General features: G+C 46.4%; 1 protein-coding gene across 1 annotated transcript in view; it reads right to left on the bottom strand.

The window, feature by feature from the left end:
- The window catches only part of ALKBH7 (alkB homolog 7), a 270,184-nt gene that overhangs the window by 31,886 nt on the left and 214,350 nt on the right, over positions 1-23,948 (bottom strand). The window lies entirely within an intron of this gene.

Raw genomic sequence — 23,948 nt, 5'->3', positions numbered from 1 at the left:
TTGAGTCAAAAGCTGGGGCCATTGTGGAAGGGCCCACGTTTTGTTGTGACATATGCTCCGTAGTAGTGGGTACCAGTGTTGTCTTGGCCAGTCTGGAGCTATTAGGATCCCCTTCGGTTGCTCTGCATTGATCTTTAATAACACTGTGGTCATCAGTGGCAGGGGTGGAAATGCATTGTCTTTGCCTGGAACAAACTGGGATTGTAGCTGTATGTTTAGACCCACTGATTTTTCCCAAAGATTCATTGTCAGTCTGCAAAGGGGGTAAGAATGAGTGCCCCCCTGCTTGTTTATGTACCACATCACAGTGGTGTTGTCTGTCCATATTAGTAGGTGGCCTTGTTGAAGTTGTTGTCCAAAGGCCTCGATGGCATGCATTACTGCTAGCATTTCTTTTTGGTTGATATGCAGATGTGTTTCCTTTGGGGACCATTGCCCTTGAATACATCTGCCCTCCATGTGCGCCCCCCATCCAAGGTCTGAGGCGTCTGTGGTCATTGTCTGTGTTATCTGAGGTTTTTTGAACGACATGCCTGTGTTTGACTGGCTTACTGTGGCCCACCACAGAAATTCCTTTGAAGACATGGAATGAGTGGGATAGTTGCTTCTAGGTTGTTGCTGTGTTGAGACCATAAGCTTTTTAAGTACCATTGAAGCTTTCTCATGTGTAGTCTTGCTAGTGGGACCAAGAGAATGCAGGATGCCATGTAACCCAGGGCCTGTAGGAAACTCCTTGCAGTCATCTGGGTGAGCTTTGCTAAACTTTTGAAGTAATGAGTTAACTTCTTTTGCTTGTCTTCTGTCAGGTAAGCCATTTGAGAGGCTGTGTCTAGTTTGGCTCCTAAGAAGTTTATTTGCTGGGATGGCTGAAGTCTTGACTTTTGAAAGTTGACTGTGTATCCCAGAGCCTGTAGCAGGTGTATGACATAATTCAAGTTTTTTGTCAGTTAGTTTGTTGTCCGCTTGTATGAGGCAATCGTCCAGGTACGGGTAAGATTTGAATCCCCTGGAGCCTGCAATGAGTAATTACTGATGCCAGGCATTTCGTGAATACTCTGGGCGCAGTAGATAAGCCAAATGGCAATGCTGAGAATTGATAGTGTTCTGGCCCTGCAAGAAATCTGAGGTATCTTCTGCAGCTGTGTCTGATAGGGACATGCAGGTATGCCTCCTTGAGGTCCAGAGTAATCAGCCAAGACCCCTTGCCCAGCATGGGAAGGAGTTGCTGTAAAGTCAGCATTTTGAACTTTGGTACTATGAGAAAAGTGTTTAGAGCGGACAAGTCCAGTATTGGTCTCCATTGATATTCTTTTCTTGGAACAAGGAACAGTCTTGAATAAAACCCCTGACCTTGTTCTTGTTGTGGAACTTTTTCTATTGCTTTGATCTGAGCAAGAAGAGAAATTTGCTTGATAGCCTCTGCCCTCTGATTTAGTGGAAAGTTTGGCATGCCTTGTTTTCTTGGCAATGTATGAAAGTGGAACCTGTAACCGTGATCTATAATGTCCAAAATCTATTTGTCTTTTGTCAGTTTGTGCCAATTTTTTGAAAACAGAGATAACTTTCCGCCCAAAGGAGCTTCTGTTTGCTCCTTGGTCAGCGTAAGTAGAGGAAAGTCATTGAGATTGTCCCTGCGGTGCAGGAGAAACCCCTGTCTCACTTCTTTGGTTTGTGGATTGCCATTGTCGTCCCCTGTAGGATCCTCTGTATTGTCCTCTTCCTCGGGCACGCCTGTTTTTGCCCCTTTGAAATCTTTCAGGATTAGGAAAGGACCAGTTTTTAGAAGGCCAGTTCCTGCTGAATCTGGGCGGCTGAACCTGGAGGAAATCCTTGACTGTCTGAACTGACTTGGCTTTTTCCTCAATGGACTTTAACACATCTTTAGCATTAGCACCAAAAAGCTTGTTCTTTTCCAAGGGTGCATCAAGAAGTTTTGACTTAACATGATCTGGTAAAGGTTGTTCTTTTAGCCATGCATGTCTACGAATGACCGCCCCTGTCATAGCTGCCCTACATGAAGCCTCCAATGCATCATATCCACACTGTAAAAAAATGATTGCTAACCTGCTGGGAGTTATGCACAGCCTCCTGCAAACACTTCCTATCTAAAGGTTCAGGAGAGGCCAAACTTTTCTGTAAATTATCTAACAGGAAATCCTGATATTGAAACATGTGAAAGAGACAATTGAGAGCTCTCATAGATAAAGTAGTAGAGGTGTAGACCTTCTTCCCCCATCTCTCTAAGGACCTTGCTTCCCTGTCGGAAGGCAAAGGATTTTTGGAGGTGGTAGCTGAAACCCCTTTAGGCCCCTGGGAAATTGTTTGTAAATCAACAGCATGGGCCCTAAATAAATGAGAATGGGTTTCTGGGACCCTATAGTATCTGTCAGGCTTGACAGGAGCAGGAGGAAGAGTATCAGGGGTAACACTTGAGTCAGAGTACAGGTCATCCAAAACATCAATCACAGGAGGTATAGCTAAGGGTCTGTGTTGAGGCTTTTTGAGGAAGGTTCGAAGGCGCTTTCTGGAATCAGAAAATTCCTGGCCTTGCCACTTAAAATGCTCCCTCATGGAATGCAGAACTTCCCCAAAAGAAATATCCTCAGGAGGAGAGGCCGAGGGAATGGAGTCCTCTGCATCTGAATCCTCATAGGTCTGGAAGGGCTCTTGCTGGCTTTCGGAGTGATCAGAGTCCTCAGAATCTTCATCTGAAGGCAGAGGGTTCAACCCTGGGCCTCTTATCAGGAGGAGGCTGGGATCCTCTCTCAGGATGGGCCTGGGAACCTCTGATCAGGGAAATTAAATCTGCGGCCATGGACATGATTTGAGTTTCAGGAGTAGGCTGAGGTAATGTTTTAGCAGAAAGATGCTTGGACTTGCTGGCTGCCTTGGCACGTGTGTAGGCCTTGATAGACATGGACATGGGAGGCCTAGCCGCTCCACGTGCAGGGGTGACCTTATCAACAGCAATGGTCTCAGGCATTGCCTCGGTTTCGGTATCCAGAGGAAAATCAATAACTGGCGGAGTGGCCTCCGGTATCGGTAATGAGGTGTCTTCGGTTCGGAGCGGTGGAATAACCACCTCAGAGGGAACCGGTGCACTCGCGGTTAGTTTTGGCGTGGTGTCGGTGCAAGACGCGGGCCGAGGATGTCGGTCCCGGTCTTTTAGTTTCTTAGGAGTCTGCGTTGTCGGTTGTTCCGACGGCATTGTATAATCAAATTTTTCGCCGAAAACTCTTCAGCGAACTCCGCCCGGCGCCTGAGAGTGCGCTTGTTGAAGCGAGCACAGGTGGCACAGGCCGAGACGTCGTGGTCTGGGCCAAGGCAAGGAAGGCAGAGAGAGTGGAAATCCTTATGAGGTATTTGTTTACCACAAGACAAACTATTATTTACTTTTTCAGTAATTTCTGACATCGGCTGAGGCAAGAAAAGGTCCCCAACGGGGTACTTAGCTTTTGATGACTTGATTCTGAAGAATACAGGAGCTGACCGACCGGCATTTGCGAACTGCTTCTGCTTCGGGCACCGCGTGGCAAGAAAGACTGAAGAAGATGGCGTCGGCTGATGCTTATATACTCCAGCCGCTCTGACGTCGTAGAGAAATGCGACATCAGCCAACGTCGGACCCAGACTTTGGAATCCGGCCGACCGAGGGCTGCCTGAGGCAGGACAACCCATATGTTATGACTGCAGTTGCATTCTTGAAGGACATCATGTTGAGCTAATGCACTTGTACGCTTCTGGTTATGTATGTTCCCCACATGTTCTAGAATCCTTTCATGTCACTGCTTTAATATTCATGCTTTTAAAGGGGTGTGTTGATACAGCACATCTTCACTGGCCAGTTCCTTGCTCCAGTGGGTTGTGTTTTTAGAATGGAACATTGCTTTCACTGGAGAATCTCTTTTTGAATTTTTTATATATATATGCGAGTGGTTTGTGTAACTTTTTATATGGTCTAAAAAAGTGAGTTTCTTTTCTGCAAAAGGCTTACCTTTTTTACTGAAGTTTATTAAAGTTTTAAGACATGGTGTTCAGAGCTCTAGTTTTTCTTTTAAGTACTTACTTTCACAGATGGGTGAGTGGTGTCAGGTTATCACTTTTGAAGGACTGGCAGACTTTTGGGTGAGGGAAAAACCTCTCAGCACTTTGCCTGAGGACATGAGGATCTGTTTGGCAGACAGAGTGCAACTCTGCAAATGAGTTGGTAAGAAAAGGGATCTCTACTTGGCAAATAGGACACCACTGCATAAGAAAGGGATACCCACTGCTGGACATGGACATAAGGGAACCCATGGGGGCAGCCTAAACCACTCCAACAGAGTTCACCAGTAACAGGAGAAGCCACTAGTTCAAGCACATGGTCAGGATCAGGGATTCAATATTACAAATGTAATCAGAGGTGCCATGTAGCATACACATGTCCACTGAAGCAAGGTGAGAAACAAAGGTGAGGGGAGCCAGAAAGTGGAAATGACCGAATGCCAAATTATCACCAAAATGTATATTCTGTCTTAATGGATGGAACACAGACCACTGCTAAGACAGAGACAGCTTCCGATATAACCACTGTGAGGCCTGCAGTGGTTAAGAAGTAGAAGTACTTTTTCATAGGTTCATAGGTAGGTACTAGGCTATTAGCCCTAGGGCCTATATAAGCCTAGCCAAAAAGTTATCCTGGCTTTCGCCACCCAAGAAAATTATTTTCCTGTGCCCCTGTCGAGCAGAGCCACAGAAGTGGTCCCTGGGGTGAATTTCCTATTTCCCATCCAATCATCAAGATTTTTCTTGAAGAGTGCTAATGAGGAGCTCTGTTTGACATAGACAGGTAGTCTGTTCCAGAGTATGGGAAGTCTCTGGGACAGGAATTTATCCCTCCAGTATGTTCTGTTTGTTGTGGTGACAAGGTTTAGGTCCCTAGAGCGTGTAGCTCGGAGGGATTGGGATTTCTTTAAGTGGAGCATGCCCAACAGCTCTGGGTTTGACATAGCTTTGTATGTTAGGCAGAAATCACCTCTGAGTAGGCGATATGCGACGGAGTAAAGCTGGAGTTTTTTGAGACGATCTGCATAGGACATCTGTTTGAGGCCAGTAATCCTCTTTGTGAGGTATTTCTGTGGCCTTTCCAGTTGTTGTAGAAGTCTTGTGAGGTACACATCAAAAGGGGCATTGTACTCTATATAATGGGTCTAATGAGTGATGAGTAGAGGGGAACAATGACCTTTTTTTCTGGATGAGAAACCTTTTGTGATGAGGTGAGCCACGTAGAAGGATTTCCTGACCACTGTGGCGATGTGATTATCAAAGGAGAGACTACTGTCCACCTGCGTCCCAAGGTCTCATCACACTTTTGGCTTTAAGTAGACTACCACTTATGTGGTACAGAGTTTTTACCAAAGGGGATGACAATACACTTTTTGGCACTGAGCTTCAGGACATGGCTTTGACACCAGGCATCTGCGAACTTTGTTAGCCAAAGACGTTCTGTGTTAGCCTGTACTTCAGAGAAGTAGATACCAAACAGGAGAGGACCCAGGACTGAACCCTGTGGTACTCCACTTGTCACTGGTCTGAAGTCGGATTTGGAGTCTGCTACTTTCACAGTGTGGGTTCTGTCTGTGAGCCAGTTGGCAACCCATCTTGTGACATAGGGATTTATACCTAGTTTAGTGAGCTTATCTATAATTCCAGAGTGGGGGATGGTGTTGAAATCATTGGTGAGATCTAGATAAGCTGTGTGAAAGTACAGTTTTGTACCTACCATAAATGTAGATGTCCGAACTGGATAGCATCTGCAGTCATAACAACTGGGTTGTCCTGTCGTCAGGCAGCCCTTCGGTCGGCCGGATTCCAAAGTCTGGGTCCGGCTTCGGCTGATGTCGCACTTCACCCGACGTCATCTCTGCTGGTCTTCGGGTATAAAGGCATCAGCCGACGCCATTTTCCTCAGTGTTTCTTGCCCCAGATGCCAGTTGCCCTCTTGGAAGGCTAAATTTTGGATAAATGCCAATGTTTCCAAAAAGATAGAAGGCAAACAAAAAATAAGCAACTATGTAGATATATACAAACCAATACAACATAAGAATCTCCCCCCGCTAGCTAGCTATTAGGAGTATAAATACCCTAGGAGTACCACAGAGGGAAGGAGGGAGGTAATCCTGACTGCAGATGCTATCCAGTTCGGACATCTACATTTATGGTAGGTACAAAACTGTACTATGTCCTTCATGGATGCATCTGCAGTCATAACAACTGGGTAGAATACCATAGCCAACTAGGGGAGGAGGAAGATAAAATTATGGTGTGGTTAGGATCCCTTGCAATACAGCAGTGGCAAACCCTGCTCGGGATCTAGAATATAGAGGTAAATTATAATGCTTGGCAAATGTATGCACGGAGGTCCAAGTAGCCGCCTCAATAATGTCCTTGGTTGCCACTCCTCATAAGAAAGCTGTGGTAGTGGCTGTAGCCCTTGTAGAATGAGGCCTTATGTTCTGTGGAATTGGTTTTCCATGGAAGGAGTAACAAAATCTTATGCAGTTTCCTATCCATTTGGAGATTGTCTGTTTGGAAATTGCTTTTCCTTCCCTCCCTGTTGCATAGGCTACCAAAAGCTGGTCAGTTTTTCTGTTACTTTTGGTTCTGTCCAGGTAGTAGCGTAGCTGTCTATGTACGTCCAAGGTATGCAGCATTCTTTCCCCTCTGTTTTGTGGATTGGGAAAGAAGGTAGGTAGGTGGATTGCCTGGTTTAAAGACACTCTGGATACCACCTTAGGCATAAATGTAGGATTAGTTCTCATGGACACCCTATCTTTATGGAAGATTAGGAAGGGTTGTACTGCCATTAAGGCCTGTAGTTCCGAAACCCTCCTTGCTGAGGTAATTGCCAGTAGGAAAGCAGTTTTCCATGATAGGTGCTGTAGATCTGCTGTTGCTGGTTCGAACGGAGGGAGTGTCAACTTTTCTAGCACAAAGTTCAAGTCCCATGCTGGTAATGGTGGTTTCCTTGGAGGTTTTACATTCTTGATCCCTCTGAGGAACTGCCTGAGTAGAGGATGTGAAAAGACAGGTGGATCAAAGCTGTATTCTGCTGAAATAGCTGATGCATGTATCTTGATGGAGGAATAGGACAGGCCTGTATGTAAAAGCTCTGCCAAATACTCCAGAATGTTTGCAATATCTATATTCGACACATCTTTTCCTCTTTCAGTACTCCAAATGACAAACCTTTTCCATTTTCCTGCATAGTTCCTTCTTGTTGAAGGTCTGCGGGCTTCAAGGATAATGTCTTTAACCCTTTGGGAAAGATCTGGCTTAGTTGCTGCTATGTGATGTTCCAGGCAGTCAGTTGCAAAGTTTTTAGGTTTGGATGCATGATGCTGTAGTTGTTCTGAGTTAACATCAAAGGCATCAGGGTATTGACCACATTTTCTCCCGAGACATGCTCCTCAGCAGTGGGTACCAGTGTTGTCTTGGCCAGTTCGAGCTATCAGGATTATCCTTGGACGTTCCTCTTTGATTTTCAGTAATACCTTGTGTATCAAGGGAAGAGGTGGAAATGCATATGCTGTCAGACCTGTCCAGCTGAAGGAAAGAGAATCCACCTTCCATGCAAGTGGGTGGAATGTCCTTGTGCAGAATTTTTTGAGCTGGTGATTGAGAGGGGAAGCGAATAGATCTATTTGTGGCATTCCCATTTCTTTGTGATGGTCTTGAAGATGTCTGGGTGTAGCATCCATTCGTGAGCATCCGAGGTGGTTCTGCTTAACATGTCTGCTAGGGTGTTCTCTTTTCCGGTACAAATATTGCCTGTAACTGGATGTTGTAGCTGAGAGCCAGATTCCAAAGGTCCAAAGTCATTCTGCATAGGGGGTATGAATGAGTGCCTCCCTGTTTGTTGATGTACCACATGACTGTGGTGTTGTCTGTCCTTATCATCAAATGGCCTTCTTTGAGGAATGGTCTGAATTTTGGATTGCCAGTTTTACTGCCAGCATTTCTTTTGGTTTATGTGCAGGTGCAGCTGGTCCTGAGTCCACAATCCTTATGCGCATTTGTCCAGCATGTGCGCCCCCCCATCCTAGGTCTGAGGCGTCTGTTGTGATGGTTTGGCTTGTTCGAAACTTGTGGAAGGGTAGGCCTGGGTTTGACTGGCATGCTTGGGCCCACCAGAGGAATTCCTGTTTTAGGCATGGGATTAATGGTATTTCTGCTTCTAGGCTGTGCCTGTGTTGAGACCATAAATTCTTTAGGTACCACTGTAGTTTTCTCATATGCAGTCTGGCATGTGGGACCAAGATTATGCATGATGCCATGAAGCCCAAGGCCTGCAGAACTTTTCTTGCTGTTAGTTTGTTCTGTCTTGTTAATGCCAAGAAGTAAAGAGGGAGTTCTTTTGTTTTTCTGTAGTTAGGAATGCCATTTGTTTTACTGTGTCCAATTCAGCCCAAGAATGTTCTTGTCTGGGATGGTATCAGCCTTGACTTTTGTAAGTTGACTGTGTATCCCAGGGCTTGTAGCAAGTAAATGACCCTTTGTAAATCTGTTGTCAGCTTGCTTTTGTTGTCCGCTTGTAGCAGGCAGTCGTCCAGGTATGGATAAATTTGGATTCCCTGTAGTCTGCAGTGAGCGATTACTGATGCCAGGCATTTTGTGAATACTCTGGGCGCAGTAGATAAGCCAAAGGGCAATGCTGAGAATTGATAATGCTCTGATCCTGCAAGAAATCTGAGGTATCTTCTGCAATTGGGTCGAATGGGGACGTGCAGGTATGCCTCCTTGAGATCTAGAGTTACCAGCCAACACTCCTTGCCCAGCATGGGAAGAAGTTGCTGTAGGGTCAGCATTTTGAATTTTGGGACAATGATATATGTGTTTAAGATGGACAGGTCGAGAATAGGTCTCCAACTTTTCTCTTTCCTTGGTACTAGGAAGAGTCTGGAGTAGAATCCTTTGCCCTGTTCTGTTATTGGTACTCTTTCCACAGCTCTCATCTTGGATAATTTCGTTATCTGCTGTAGAGCTTCTACTTTTTGATTTGGAGGCAGGTTTGGCATTCCTGTTTTTACTGGCAAGGTGTGGAAGTGGAACCGGTAGCCTTGGTCTATGGTTTGCAAAATCCACTTGTCTTTTGTGATATAGTGCCAATTTTTCGAAAATAAGGCTAACTTTCCGCCTAATGGTGCTGCTATTTGCTCCCTGGTAGGCGGAGTTAGAGTCAAGTCACTGTAATTGTCCTGTTGCAGTGGCAGTGGTTGTGTCTGTGCCTCTGTTATTACCTTGCCACTGTCGTCCTCTGTAGGCACCTCCTCTGGATTGATTTCTGCCTCTGGATAGTCTGTTTCTGCCCCTTTGGGATCTTGTGGAGTCAGGAAAGGACCAATTTTTGGCAGGCCAGTTCCTGCTAAACCTTGGGGGCTGAACCTGTAAGAAATCTTTAACTGTTTGTACAGATTTTGCCTTTTCTTCCATTTTCTTCATTACCTGCTGGGCAGGTGTACCAAATAAACTGGCCTTATCCATGGGAGCATCTAATAGCTTTGCTTTAACATGATCCGGTAAGACCTGTTCTTTCAGCCATGCATGTCTTCTTATCACTGTGCCAGTCATGGCTGATCTAAATGAAGCCTCCAGTGCATCATAGCCACATTTTAAGGAATGGTTACTAACCTGTTGTATGTTATTTACTATTTCTAATACATATTTCTTGTCTAAAGATTCATCAGAGGATACTTTTTTAGTTAACTGATCAAGCATAAACTCTTGGTATTGGATCATGTGAAAATGACAGTTTAAAGCTCTAGCTGAGAGAGTAGCAGAGGTGCAAACTTTTTTCCCCCATCTGTCTAAGGACCTGGATTCCCTTTCTGAAGGAATAGGGTTTTTTGCTGTGGTCGAGGCTACTGCCTTAGGCCCCTGGGAAATAGTTTTGGGGTCTGCCAGTGGGGCCTTGTATAGGTGGTGATGAGTGTCAGGTACCCTGTAATATCTATCAGGTTTGGCAGGGGCTGGAGGTAAAGAATCAGGAGCAGTGCAGACATCATTAAATGCGTCATCCACAACAGGTAAAACAGGAGGTATAGCTAAGGGCCTATGTTGTGGTAAGTGTAGAAAAGTCCTAAGCCTTTTTCTTGAGTCTGAGAAATCTTGTCCCTGCCATTGGAATTGTTCTCTCATGGCATGCAAGGTTTCCCCAAAGGAAAATTCCTCTGGTGGAGAGGCAGCTGGAATGGATTCTTCAGCATCGGAGTCTTCATATGTAGAAAAAGGGTCCTCTGGCTGTTCTGAAATGTCGGAGTCATCCGCAGAAGCCTCAGAGGACACTGGCTCGGGGGGCTCTGTCCTAGGTCTCTTTTCAGGGGGCTGAGAGGCCCTGTCTGGGTGAGATTGGGATCCCCTAATTAAGGATATTAAATCTTCTGCCAGAGTAAGCATTTGTGAACTAGAAGTGGGCCTGTGAGAGGGAGGTTTAACAGTCACAGACTTAGTAGATTTGGCTGCTTTGGCCCTGGCAAAGGCCTTGATAGACATGGCTGCAGGGGGTCTAGCAGCACCACGTGCTGGGGTAGAGACATCCAAAGGGATGGTGTCTGATAAATCAGTAGAAACCACGGTTGTAGGCAAAATTTCTGAGGCCGATTCAGGTAAGGTAGCAGGAGCCTCAGTAGTAGCCATGGATTCAGCTGGAGATTGACCAGTTTTCTCGGTTTCGGCCGAAACAGAGACACTCGCGGCTTGCTTCACCGTGGTTTCGGCCGAAACCGCGGACCGCGAGTGTCGGTCTTTTTCCTTGCGTTTTTTAATAATTTGGGTAGTCGGAGGATCCGACGGCATAATGTACGCAAAGTCTGAGCCGAAAAACTGTTCAGCAAACTCCGACCGACGCCTTAGCGTTCGTCGGTTGAAGGAAGCGCAGGCCGAACAGGCTGCTACGTCGTGGTCTGGGCCTAAGCAAGGCAAACAGTAAGAGTGGAAATCTTTATGAGGTATTTGTTTCCCACAAGTTAAACAGTTATTGACTTTTTCTGACATCGGCTGAGGCAAGAAAGAGTCCCCAACGGGGTACTTAGCTTTTTAGAAGTCTTCGAAGTAGTATTCGGTAGTAGTAATCTCTGGATCTGACCGACCGGCACTTGCGAACAGCTTCTGCTTCGGGCGCCACGCGGCAAGAAAGACTGAGGAAAATGGCGTCGGCTGATGCCTTTATACCCGAAGACCAGCAGGGATGACGTCGGGTGAAGTGCAACATCAGCCGAAGCCGGACCCAGACTTTGGAATCCGGCCGACCGAAGGGCTGCCTGACGACAGGACAACCCAGTTGTTATGACTGCAGATGCATCCATGAAGGACATCCACCTTACCCTCATCTATGCCTTTGGTGACTGCTTCAAAGAAGTCAGTCAGGTTTAGGAGACATGATCTGCCTTTTACAAACCCAAAATAGGGTAGGGTCCAGAGTTGGGGAGATTACCAATGCATTTGTTTATGAGTTCCATGATGATACGTTCCATGGCCTTGCAGACCAGGCTCCTCAGGCTAATGGAGCAGTAGTTCCTGGGGTCCGTAGTGGCTCCCCCTTTGTGGAGTGGGATAACCGTCGCAGTGCGCCATTCAGTGGGCACAAAGCCTGAGGTGAAGCTGTGATTGAACATGGTACTTAGGCAGGGTGCCAGTTCATTCTGTAGTTCGTGTAGAGCACAGCCTGGGATATTGTCATGTCCCATGGATGCTGTGTTCTTGGCTTTGGAGAGTGTGTTTTTTACCTGTGCAGTCGTGATTACAGGAACTTTGCATTCTTCTGGAATAGAGATGGGCCCTCTAAAGGGTGAAAGGGGGGTAAAGTTAGCACTGAACCTATCTGCCAGGATGTTGGCAATATCAGTTGGTTCTGTATATTTAGTGCCATTGTGCTGTAACTCAGAGCAGATCTGAGTGTTGCCACTGAGATTCTTGACATAGCTATAGAATGCTTTGTGGCTGCCTTTACAGTCAGTGGCAATTTTGTTTTCCTAACTAGCTTTGGAGGATTTTATGAAGGATCTCAGCTTCTTACTTTGGTTGACCAGGGAGTTCCTCCAGTTATGGGATTTTACTCTTTTTTGCAAGAGTTTCTTTCTTCTGTTGTAGAGTTTGTTTATGGCAGAGACCACCAGATTGGCTTCCTTTTTAGGAGGATAGCATTTTGGATCTATTAGGGATAGCATGATCCATGCACTCGTGTAAGTGCTTATAAAGTGCATTTGTGTAGGATTCAGCAGTCGTACCTCTATTGTCCATCTTCATGGGTGTCATGAAGTTTGCCACTTCTGTCTTAAGAAGTGCAAAGTTTGGGCAGTCCACACCAGTTACAGCTCTAGGAAGGACCCCATTCCAAATACCCTTGGCTAGGTTTTCATCTTGACTGGGAGGGTGGAGAAAGGAGGAAGCAGGTAAGTGTGTTTGAGGACATCCCTGCAGATGTCTTAATAGGGAATGATTTTGATAGATTATTACCTTGTGTGCAAGCAGTGACAATCAATCAAGCTTGGAGACAGGAACATAGGTTTGGTAGCCTGGGGGAGACACAGACAGATCCTATGCCTGACGTTGGGGGCTGCTGATGTGGCTAGTTCAGTGAGGGAGCTACCTTGTAGCAGTGAGCCTGAAGGTGAACCACAGTTGTTGGTAGGTAATGGTGGTGCCAGGGACATGCTGACTGCAAGGATAGATGCTATAGGCTATCAACCCTAGGGCCTATACAAGCCTAGCCATAACAATTCCCTGGCTATTTCTTCCCACATTATTTACTTTCCTGGACCCCTGTCTAGCAGGGCGACTGACGTGATCCCTGGGGTGAATTTCCTTTCTCCCATCCAATCGTCAAGGTTCGTCTTGAAGAGGTCCAAAAAGGCACTCTGCTTGACATGTATGGGCAATCTATTCCAGAGTCTGGGGAGTCTCTGGGTCAGGAACCTATCCCTCCAACATGTTTTGTTTATTGTGATGACAAGGTTTAGATCCCTGGAGCGTGTAGCTCTGAGGGACTGGGATTTCTTTAAGTGTAGCATGTCCAGCAGCTCTGGGTTTGACATGGCCTTGTATGTTAAGCAGAGATCGGCTCTGAGTAGACGATATGCGACAGAGTATAGCTGGAGTTTTTTAAGGCGGACAGCGTACTAGGGAATCTGCTTTAGGCTTGTGATTCTTTTAGTGAGGTATTTCTGAGGCCTTTCCAGTTGTTGCAGATGTCTTGAGAGGTACATACCAAATGGGGCATTGTATTCTATAATGGGTCTAATGAGGGATGAGTACAGTGGGACAATGACCTCCTTTTTTCTGGATGAAAAGCCCTTCGTGATGAGGTGTGCCACATAGAAGGATTTCCTGACTGTTGTGGCGATGTGGTTATCGAAGGTGAGACCACTGTCCACCTGTGTCCCTAAGTCTCTTATCACACTTTCTGTGTTTAGTGTACTGCCACCTATATGGTAATTCATGGATACATGTTTTTTCCCAAAGGGGATAACAATACATTTCTTGGCATTGAGCTTGAGCCCATGGCTCTGGCACCAAGCATCTGTTTCTGTAAGGCCCTTTTGTAGAGTATCCACATCATTTGGGGATTCAATAATGGCTCCCAATTTGCAGTCATCTGCAAACTTTGTTAGCCAGAGTCCCTTAGTGTTGACCTGTACTTCAGAGAAGTAGATGCCAAACAAGAGCGGCCCCAGGACTGAACCCTGAGGTACTCCACTTGTCACTTGTCTGGAGCTGGATTTGGAGTCGGCTACTTTTACAGTGTGGGCTCTATCAGTAAGCCATTTAGCAACCCATTGGGTGACATAGGGATTAATGCCCAACTTAGTACGTTTACCTATGATTCCAGAGTGGGAGATGGTGTCAAAGGCCTTGGCAAGGTCTAGATAGGCTGTGTGGACCACCTTACCCTTGTCCATGGCTCTGGAGACTAATTCAAAGAAGTCAATCATGTTCAGGAGACAAGATCGGCCCTTCACAAACCCAAACTAGGTGGGGTCCAGTGTTTGAAGGTTGCCAATGTCTTTGTTTATAAGTTCCATGAAAATACGCTCCATGGACTTGCAGATAAGGCTGGTCAGACTGATGGGATGGTAGTTTCCGGGATCCAAGGTGGATCCCCCCTTGTGGATTGGGATAACTGCAGCTCTGCACCACTCAGTGGGCACGAAACCTGAGGTGAGGCTATGATTAAACATGACACTTGGGTGAGGTGCCAGTTCATATTGTAGTTCATGTAGTACACAGCCCGGGATGTCATCTGGTCCTATGGATGCTGTATTCTTGGCTTTAGAGAGTGCGTTTTGTACCCGTGTGGCCGTTATTACTGGAATTTGGCAATCTTCCGGTATTGAGATGGGCCATTTAGAGGGTGAGAGGGGGGTGAAGTTGGCACTGAATCGATCTGCCAGGATATTGGCAATATCCTTCGGATCAGTATATTTAATGCCATTCTGTTTTAGCTCAGAGCAGATCTGAGCATTGCCATTTAGATTCTTGACATAGTTATAGAATGCTTTGTGGTTGTCTTTGGAATCTTTGGCAATTTTATTTTCGTAACTAGCTTTGGAGGATTTTATGAGGCATCTCAGTTTCTTAATGAGGCTAGTAAGGGAGTTTTTTGCATCCTGGGATTTTCCTCTTTTCTGCAAAAGTTTCTTCCTTTTGTTGTAAAGTTTGTTTATGGCAGGGGACCACGAGATTGACTTCCTTTTTTTGGATGAGAGCATTTTGGTTCTATTTGGGATGGCATGATTCATGCATGAGTGGATGTGGTGGTATACAGACCAACAGTGAGGAACCTCTGAAAAAAGATACTGGGCTTCCTGTGGAAGTGGAAGGGGAGCGAGAAGGTGTCATGCATGTAGAGTTGAGAACAGCTTACAGACCCTACCTTACGAGGCCTGAGGGAGGGAGATAAGGAGGCATCTAATGCTCGAGAAAAAGGGGAGTCTATGCTGGGATGGAGGGTGGAAGTCTGAGGGAGGACTAGAAGGTGAGGGAATACAGCAGTTGGCAGAGACCACAGCATGCCGTCTGGCACCTCTAGTCAAAGCACATGACATTCCTCTTGTCAATAACAAAGGAGTAATATACATAGAGCGGACCCCTGAGGGAGGGTTAGAAGGTGAGGTAATACTGCAGTTGGTATAGCCCACAGCATGCAGTCTGGCACCTCTAGTCATAGCACATGACATTCCTCTTGTCAATAACAAAGAGGTACTATACATACAGCGGATCCCTGAGGGAGGGCTAGAAGGTGAGGTAATAAAGCAGTTGGTAGAGCCCACAGCATGCCGTCTGGCACTGCTAGTCATAGCACATGACATTCCTCTTGTCAACAACAAAGAGGTACTATACATAGAGCGGACCCCTGAGGGAGGGCTAGAAGGTGAGGTAATACAGCAGTTGGTAGAGCCCATAGCATGCCGTCTGGCACCTCTAGTCATAGCACACGACATTCCTCTTGTCAATAACAAAGGAGTACTATACATAGAGTGGACCCCTGAGGGAGGGCTAGAAGGTGAGGTAATATAGCAGTTGGTAGAGCCCACAGTATTCCGTCTGGCACCTCTAGTCATAGCACATGACATTCCTCTTGTCAATAACAAAGGGGTACAATACAAAGAGCGGACACCTGAGGGAGGGCTAGAAGGTGAGGTAATACAGCAGTTGGTAGAGCGCACAGCATGCCGTCTGGCACCTCTAGTCATAGCACATGACATTCCTCTTGTCAATAACAAAGGGTTACTATACACAGAGCGGACCCCTGATGGAGGGCTAGATGATGAGGTAATATGGCAGTTGGTAGAGGCCACAGCATGCTGTCTGGCACCTCTAGTCATAGCCATGACATTCCTCTTGTCAATAACAAAGGGGTACTATACATAGAGCGGACCCCTGAGGGAGGACTAAAGGTTGAGATAATACAGCAGTAGGTAGAGCCCACAGCATGCCATCTGGCACCTCTAGTCATAGCACATGACATTCCTCTTGTACAATAACAAAGGGGTACTATACACAGAGCGGACCTCTGAGGGAGGGCTAGAAGGTGAGGTAATACAGCAGTTGGTAGAGCCCACAGCATGCAGTTTGGCACCTCTAGTCATAGCACATGACATTCCTCTGGTCAATAACAAAAGGGTACTATACATAGAGCGGACCCCTGAGGGAGGACTAAAGGATGAGATAATACAGCAGTTGGAAGAGCTCACAGCATGCCATCTGGCACCTCTAGTTAGAGCACATGACATTCCTCTTGTCAATAAGAAAAGGATACTATACACAGAGCGGACCCCTGAGGGAGGGGTAGATGATGAGGTAATACAGCAGTTGGTAGAGCCCACAGCAAGCCGTCTGGCACCTCTAGTCATAGCACATGACATTCCTCTTGTCAATAACAAAGGGGTACTATACATAGAGCAGACCCCTGAGGGAGGACTAAAGGTTGAGATAATACAGCACTTGGTAGAGCTCACAGCATGCCATCTGGCACCTCTAGTCATAGCACACGACATTCCTCTTGTCAATAACGAAGGGGTACTATACATACAGTAGACCCCTGAGGGAGGACTAATTTTTGAGATAATACAGCAGTTGGTAGAGCCCACAGCATGCCGTCTTGCACCTCTAGTCATAGCACATGACATTCCTTGTCAATAACAAAGGGGTACTATACATAGAGCGGTCCCCAGAGGAAGGGCTAGAAGGTGAGGTAATACAGCAGCTGGTAGAGCCAACAGCATGCCGTCTGGCACCTCTAGTCATAGCACATGACATTCCTCTTGTCAATAACAAAGGGGTAATATACATAGAGCATACACCTGAGGGAGGGATAGAAGGTGAGGTAATAGAGCAGTTGGAAGAGCCCACAGCATGCCATCTGGCACCTCTAGTCATTGCACATGACATTCCTCTTGTCAATAACAAAGGGGTACTATACATAGAGCGTACCCCTGAGGGAGGGCTAGAAGGTGAGGTAATAAAACAGTTGGTAGAGCCCACAGCATGCCATCTGGCACCTCTAGTCATAGTACATGACATTCCTCTTGTCAATAACAAAGGGGTACGATACATAGAGCGTACCCCTGAGTGAGGGCTAGAAGGTGAGGCAATACGGCAGTTGGTAGAGCCCACAGCATGCTGTCTGTCACCTCTAGTCATAGCACATGACATTCCTCTTGTCAATAACACAGGGGTACTATACATAGAGCGGACCTCTGAGGGAGGACTAGAAGGTGAGATAATATAGCAGTTGGTAGAGCCCACAGCATGCCGTCTGGCACCTCCAGTCATAGCACATGACACTCCTCTTGTCAATAACAAAGGGGTACTATACATAGACCGGACCCATGAGGGAGGACTAGAAGTTGAGGTAATACAGCAGTTGGTAGAGGCCACAGCATGCCATCTGGCACCTCTAGTCATAGCACATGACATTCCTCTTGTCAATAACAAATGGGTACTATACATAGAGCGGACCCCTGAGGGAGGACTGGAGGTTGAGATAATACAGCAGTTGGTAGAGCCCACAGCATGCCGTCTGGCACCTCTAGTCATAGCACATGACATTCCTCTTGTCAATAACAAAGGGCTACTATACATAGAGCGGACCCCTGAGGGAGGACTGGAGGTTGAGATAATACAGCAGTTGGTAGAGCCCACAGCATGCCGTCTGGCACCTCTAGTCATAGCACATGACATTCCTCTTGTCAATAACAAAGGTGTACTATACACAGAGCGGACCCCTGAGGGAGGACTAGATGGTAGAGACCACAGCATGCAGTCTGGCACCTCTAGTCATAGCACATGACATTCCTCCTGTCAATAACAAAGGTGTACTATACACAGAGTGGACCCCTGAGGGACGGCTAGAAGGTGAGGTAATCCGGCAGTTGGTAGAGCCCACATCATGCCGTCTGGCACCTCTAGTCGTAGCACATGACATTCCTCTTGTCAATAACAAAGGGGTACTATACACAGAGCGGACCCCTGAGGGAGGGCTAGAAGATGAGGTAATACGGCAGTTGGTAGAGTCCACAGCAAGCCATCTGGCACCTCTAGTCATAGCACGTGACATTCCTCTTGTCAATAACAAAGGGGTACTACACATAGAGCGGACCCCTGAGGGAGGGCTAGAAGGTGAGGTAATACGGCTGTTGGTAGAGCCCACAGCATGCCGTCTGGCACCTCTAGTTGTAGCGCATGACATTCCTCTTGTCAATAACAAAGGGGTACTATACATAGACCGGACCCATGAGGGAGGACTAGAAGTTGAGGTAATACAGCAGTTGGTAGAGGCCACAGCATGCCATCTGGCACCTCTAGTCATAGCACATGACATTCCTCTTGTCAATAACAAAGGGGTACTATACATAGAGCGGACCCCTGAGGGAGGGCTAGAAGGTGAGGTAATACGGCTGTTGGTAGAGCCCACAGCATGCCGTCTGGCACCTCTAGTCATAGCACGACATTCCTCTTGTCAATAACACAGGGGTACTATACACAGAACGGACCCCTGAGGGAGGGCTAGAAGGTGAGGTAAGACGGCAGTTCGTAGTGCCCAGAGCCTACCTTCTGGTAACCTCTAGCAATAGCTCATCACATTTCTTCTGCAGGTCATATGGACACAAGGTGTACCAAGAAATACATTATACGTTACTTTTATTGGTCTGGGATTGCAAAATTCTGTGCTGTTAACGACATGGTAAATTTAGTAGGCAGGAGGCAGGGACATGGGTTGCATCAAGTTAAACTTATGAAACCATAACATGATAGGGAGGCCCTGCTGCTGAGTATTCATAGTGGACAGCAGTGACCGACCTTCTCAGTGAGGCTTGGAATGACACTTCTGTGGGCAGGTAGCAATATCTTAGCGGCTATCCCCTATTCAGGTTAAAGCCTTACAAGCAGTGACACAGGAATTTGGCTGCCATAAACAAACTCTACAACAGGATGAGGAAACTGATGCGGGATAAGTTGAAGTCCCAAGATTGGAAAAACTCCCTTATCAGCCTCAACAAAAAGTTGAGATCCCTCATCAAATCCTATAAAGTTAGCTATGAAAAGAGAATTGCAGGGGATAGCAAGGACAAACACAAGGCCTTCTATAGTTATGTAAAGAATCTCCATGGCAATACCCATATTTGTACTGAGCTACTGCACAAGGGTACCTCCTATACAGAGCCAGCAGATATTGCCAATACACTGGCCGACAGATTCAGTGACAACTTTCCCCCTCTTTCCCCCAGCAAAGGACCAATCACAATACCAGTAGATTACCAAGCACCCCGTATTACTGCTGCACAGGTTAAAACAGCACTGTCCAAGGCCAAGAATACAGCTTTTATGGGATCTGACAATATTCCTGGCTGTGTTCTACATGAACTACAGAGTGAACTGGCACCTCACCTGTGTGCCATGTTCAATCACAGCCTCAACTCAGACTTGTCCCTACCAAATGGCTCACTGCTACAGTCATCCCTCTCCACATAGGAGGAGTGACTACAGACTCTGGGAACTATCGCCCCATTAGCCTGACGAGTCTGATATGTAAAGATATGGAACACATCATCATAGCTTCATAGGTGTGTACTATGCTAATGGCCCTGGAGCCTTTACAAGCCTAGCCCACAGGATTTCCCTGGCATCGTGCCACCCAACCTTAGTTCCTAGTGCCTCTGTCGAGTAGAGCCACTGGAGTGATTCTCGGGGTGAATTTTCTATTTCCCATCCACTCATCAAGATTTCTCTTGAAGAGGGCCAGTGAGGTGCTCAGTTTGACATGTATGGGAAGTCTATTCGAAAGCATGGGCTGTCTCTGGGTTATGATCCTGTCCCTCCAGCATGTTCTGTTGATTGTGGTAGTGAGGTTGAGGTCTCTGGAGCATGTAGTGCGGAGGGATTGTGATTTCTTTAGATGTAGCATTTCTAACAGAGCTGGGTCAGACATAGCTTTGTAAGTCAAGCAGAGATTGCCTCTAAGTAAACGATATGAGACAGAGAATAGTTGGGAGTTTTTTGAGTCTGTCCATATAGGACAAGTGTTTAAGGCCTAGGATCCTCTTTGTGAGGTACTTTTGTGGCCTCTCCAGTTGTTGCAGGTGTCTAGTGAGGTACATGCCAAATGGGGCATTGTACTCAATGACTGGCCTAATGAGGGAAGAGTAGAGGGAGACAATGACCTCGTTCTTCCTGGATGCAAAACCCTTAGTAATGAGATGTGCCACATAGAAGGACTTTCTGACCACAGTGGCAATGTGGTGGTCAAAAGACAGGTTGCTGTCAACATGTGTTCCCAGATCTCTTATAACGCCTTCTGTGCTCAGTGGACTACCATCAATGTGGTAATTCAAAGGAACCGGGTTTTTCTTTTTTCCCTAAGGGGATGAAGACACATTTTTTGGCACAGAGCTTAAGGCCATGGTTCTGACACCAGTCGCTGGTCTCATTCAGGCCTTTCTGTAGTATGTCAGCATCACTTGGGGAGTTAATAGCAGCTTCCAACTTGCAATCATCTGCAAACTTTGTCAGCCAGAGTCCCTTCGTGTTGGCCTGGACTTCAGAGAAGTAGATACCAAACAGGAGAGGACCCAGGACTGAACCCTGTGGGACTCCACTCGTAACTGGTCGGCAGTCTGACTTGGAGTCAGCTCCTTTCACAATGTGGGTTCTATCTGTGAGCCAGTTTGCAACCCAGCTAGTGATATAGGGGTTGATGTCTAGCTTAGTAAGTTTTTCTATGATTCTTGAGTGGGGAATGGAATCAAAGGCCTTGGCCAGATCAAGGTAGGCTGTATGACCACCTTACTTTCATCCACAGCTCTGGTGACCAACTCAAAGAAGTCAACCAAGCTGAGCAGGCATGATCTTCCCTTCACAAAACCAAACTGTGTAGGATCCAGAGCTTGGAGATTCCCTATATCCTTGTTTATTAGGTCCATGATGATGCATTCCATAACTTTACACATCAGACTTGTCAGGCTAATGGGGCAATAGTTCCCAGGGTCTGTAGTCGCTCCTCCTTTGTGGAGAGGGATGACTGTAGCAGTGCGCCATTTGGTGGGGACAAAGCCTGACGTGAGGCTGTGACTGAACAAAGCACACAGGTGAGGTGCCAGTTCACTCTGTAGTTCATGTAGAACACAGCCAAGGATACTGTCAGGTCTCATAGAAGCTGTATTCTTGGTCTTGGACAGCGCTGTTTTAACCTGTGCAGCAGTAATACTGGGTGCCTGGCAATCTACTGGTGTTGTGATTGATCCTTTGGGGGGGGGTAAAGTTAGCACTGAATCTGTTTGCCAGTATATTTGCAATATCTGTTGGTTCGGTATAGGAGATACCATTGTGCAGTAGCTCAGAGCAAATCTGGGTATTGCCATGGAGATTCTTTACGCAACTATAGAAGGCCTTGTGGTTGTCTTTACTATCTGCTGCAATTCTGTTTTCATAGCTAGCTTTAGAGGATTTGATGAGGGATTTCAAGCTTTTGCTGAAACTGATAAGGGGGTCTTTCCAGTCTTGGGACTTCACCTTATTCCGCATCAGTTTCCTCCTTCTGTTGTAGAGTTTGTTTATGGCAGGGGACCAGCAGATTGGCTTCCTTTTTTTTTTTTTGAGAAGTGGTCTTAGTTCCACTGGGTATGGCGAGATCCTTGCATTTGTGTATGTGTTTGTACAGTGCATTGGTGTATGATATGGCGGTCATGCAACTATTCTCCATTTGCATGGGTGTCGTGAAGTTAACCACCTCTGTTTTTAGGAGCCCAAAGTTAGCTTTGGAGAAGTTTTTCATGGTGGTTACCTTTGTTGGGGGGGGGGGGGGGTGGAAGGGATGTGGATTTCCAAGGTGATTAGCTAGTGATCGGATCTAACCAGGGAGTTGACTATTAGTATGGAGCAACAGTCGCCCATGTTAGTAATGGCCAGGTCAAGGATGTTGCTACCTCTAGTAGGGGTAAGAACGAGTTGGTCCAGGGCATTGGAATTAATGAACTCCAGAAAGCATTGGGCAAGTGTATTGGTACACGAGTAGTTTTCCCAGTTTATGGAGGGGTAGTTGAAGTCGCCCAGTATGCGAGTGTTAGGTTAGACCCTAATATTCTCCAGGGTGCTTAGAAATGTGGAGTGTGAATCTTGGGACATGGCTGGGGCTTATATAAGGCTATGACCTGAATCGATGTCTTACCCAATGTTAGCTGCACCAGAAGTATCTCAGATGCGTTATGTTGGGCTACCAGTCTGGGGGTGTGCGCATCCTTTATGAATATGGAGACACCACCACCTTTGGAGCTTTGGTCCAAGTTCTGGAGCCAAAAGGTGTGGAATGAGTTGTAGCCTGGTACTGCAGGAGTGCTTTCTGCTGCCTTGAACTAGGTCTCTGTTACAGCACAAATGTCGATGTTCTCCATTTTAAGGAGTACTTCAAGCAAGTGCATTTTGAGATTTAGACTTCTAGCATTGAGCAGCATGACCCTCAAATTGCATTTGTTTGTAGCTGTTACAGTGGTAATTTGGTCTTTGGAACACCACATAAAAAAGGCACTATAGGGGTGGCAAGAGCCTTGGCCAGTATCTGGAACCCCAGGGGTGGAGACCTAAGAAACACAGTTATAGGGAATCTCCAAACCCAGGATACCACACAGTTTTGTTTTGTGAAGGGTAGATCATGCCTGGTCGACTTTTTTGAGTCAGTCCCCAGAGCTGTGGATGAAGACAAGGTGATTCATACAGCCTACCTTCATCTGGCCAAGGTCTTTGATACTATTCCCCACTCGGTAATCATAGAAAAACTCACTAAGCTAGGCATCAATCCCTATTTCACTAGGTGGGTTGCAAACTGGCTCACAGATAGAACCCACAGTGTGTAAGTAGCTGACTCCAAGTCAGACTGCCGAGCAGTCACAAGTTCGGTCTTAGGTCCTCTCCTATTTGGTATCTACGTCTCTGAAGTCCAGGCCAAGACAAAGGGACTCTGGCTGACAAACTTCGCAGACAATTGTAAGTTGGGAGCTATTATTAACTCCCCAAGTGATGTTGACATCCTACAGAAAGGCCTCACTGAAACCAACGACTGGTGTCAGAAGCATGGCCTTAAGCTCAATGCCAAAAAATGAGTCATCATCCCCTTTGGGTAAAACCCAGTTCCCATGAATTACCACATCGATGGAAGTCCACTGAACACAGAAGGCGTTATAAGAGAAACGGGAACACAGGTTGACAGCAACCTCTATTTTGACCACCACACTGCCACTGTAGTCAGAAGTCCTTCTATATAGCACATCTCATTACTAAGGGTTTTGCATCCAGGAAGAAAGAGGTCAGTGTCTCCCTCTACTCTTCCCTCATTAGGTCAATCATCAAGTACAATGCCCCATTTGGCATGTACCTCACTAGACACCTGCAACAATTGGAGAGGCTGCAAAAGTACCTCATAAAGAGGATGCTAGGCCTTAAACACTTGTCCTATATGAACAGACTCAAAAAACTCCAACTATTCTCGGTCTCATATTTCCTACTTAGAGGTGATCTCTGCTTGAATTACAAAGGCATGTCTGACTCAGCTCTTTTAGAAATATTACATCTAAAGAAACCCCAATCCCTCCACACCACATGCTCCAGAGACCTCAACCTCATTACCACAATCAACAGAACAAGCTGGAAGCAGGTTCATAACCCAGAGACTGCCCATGCTATGGAATAGCCTTTCCATACATGTCAAACAGAGCACCTCACTGGCCCTCTTCAAGAGGAATTTTGATAAGTGGATGGGAAATAGAAAATTCACCCTGGGGATCACTCCAGTGGCTCTACTCGACAGAGGCACTGGGAACTAAGGTTGGGTGGCACGATGCCAGGGTATCCTATGGGCTAGGCTTGTAAAGGCTCCAGGGCCATTAGCCCTAGTACACACCTATGAACATATGTTCGCCAGG

This window comes from Protopterus annectens, chromosome 15.part0, assembly GCF_019279795.1.
Source record: "Protopterus annectens isolate FY-2018-M chromosome 15.part0, PAN1.0, whole genome shotgun sequence".
Classification (NCBI taxonomy): Eukaryota; Metazoa; Chordata; order Ceratodontiformes; family Protopteridae; genus Protopterus; species Protopterus annectens.
The sequence above is the reverse complement of the archived record's forward strand: the minus strand, read 5'-3'. Positions and strand labels throughout refer to the sequence as shown.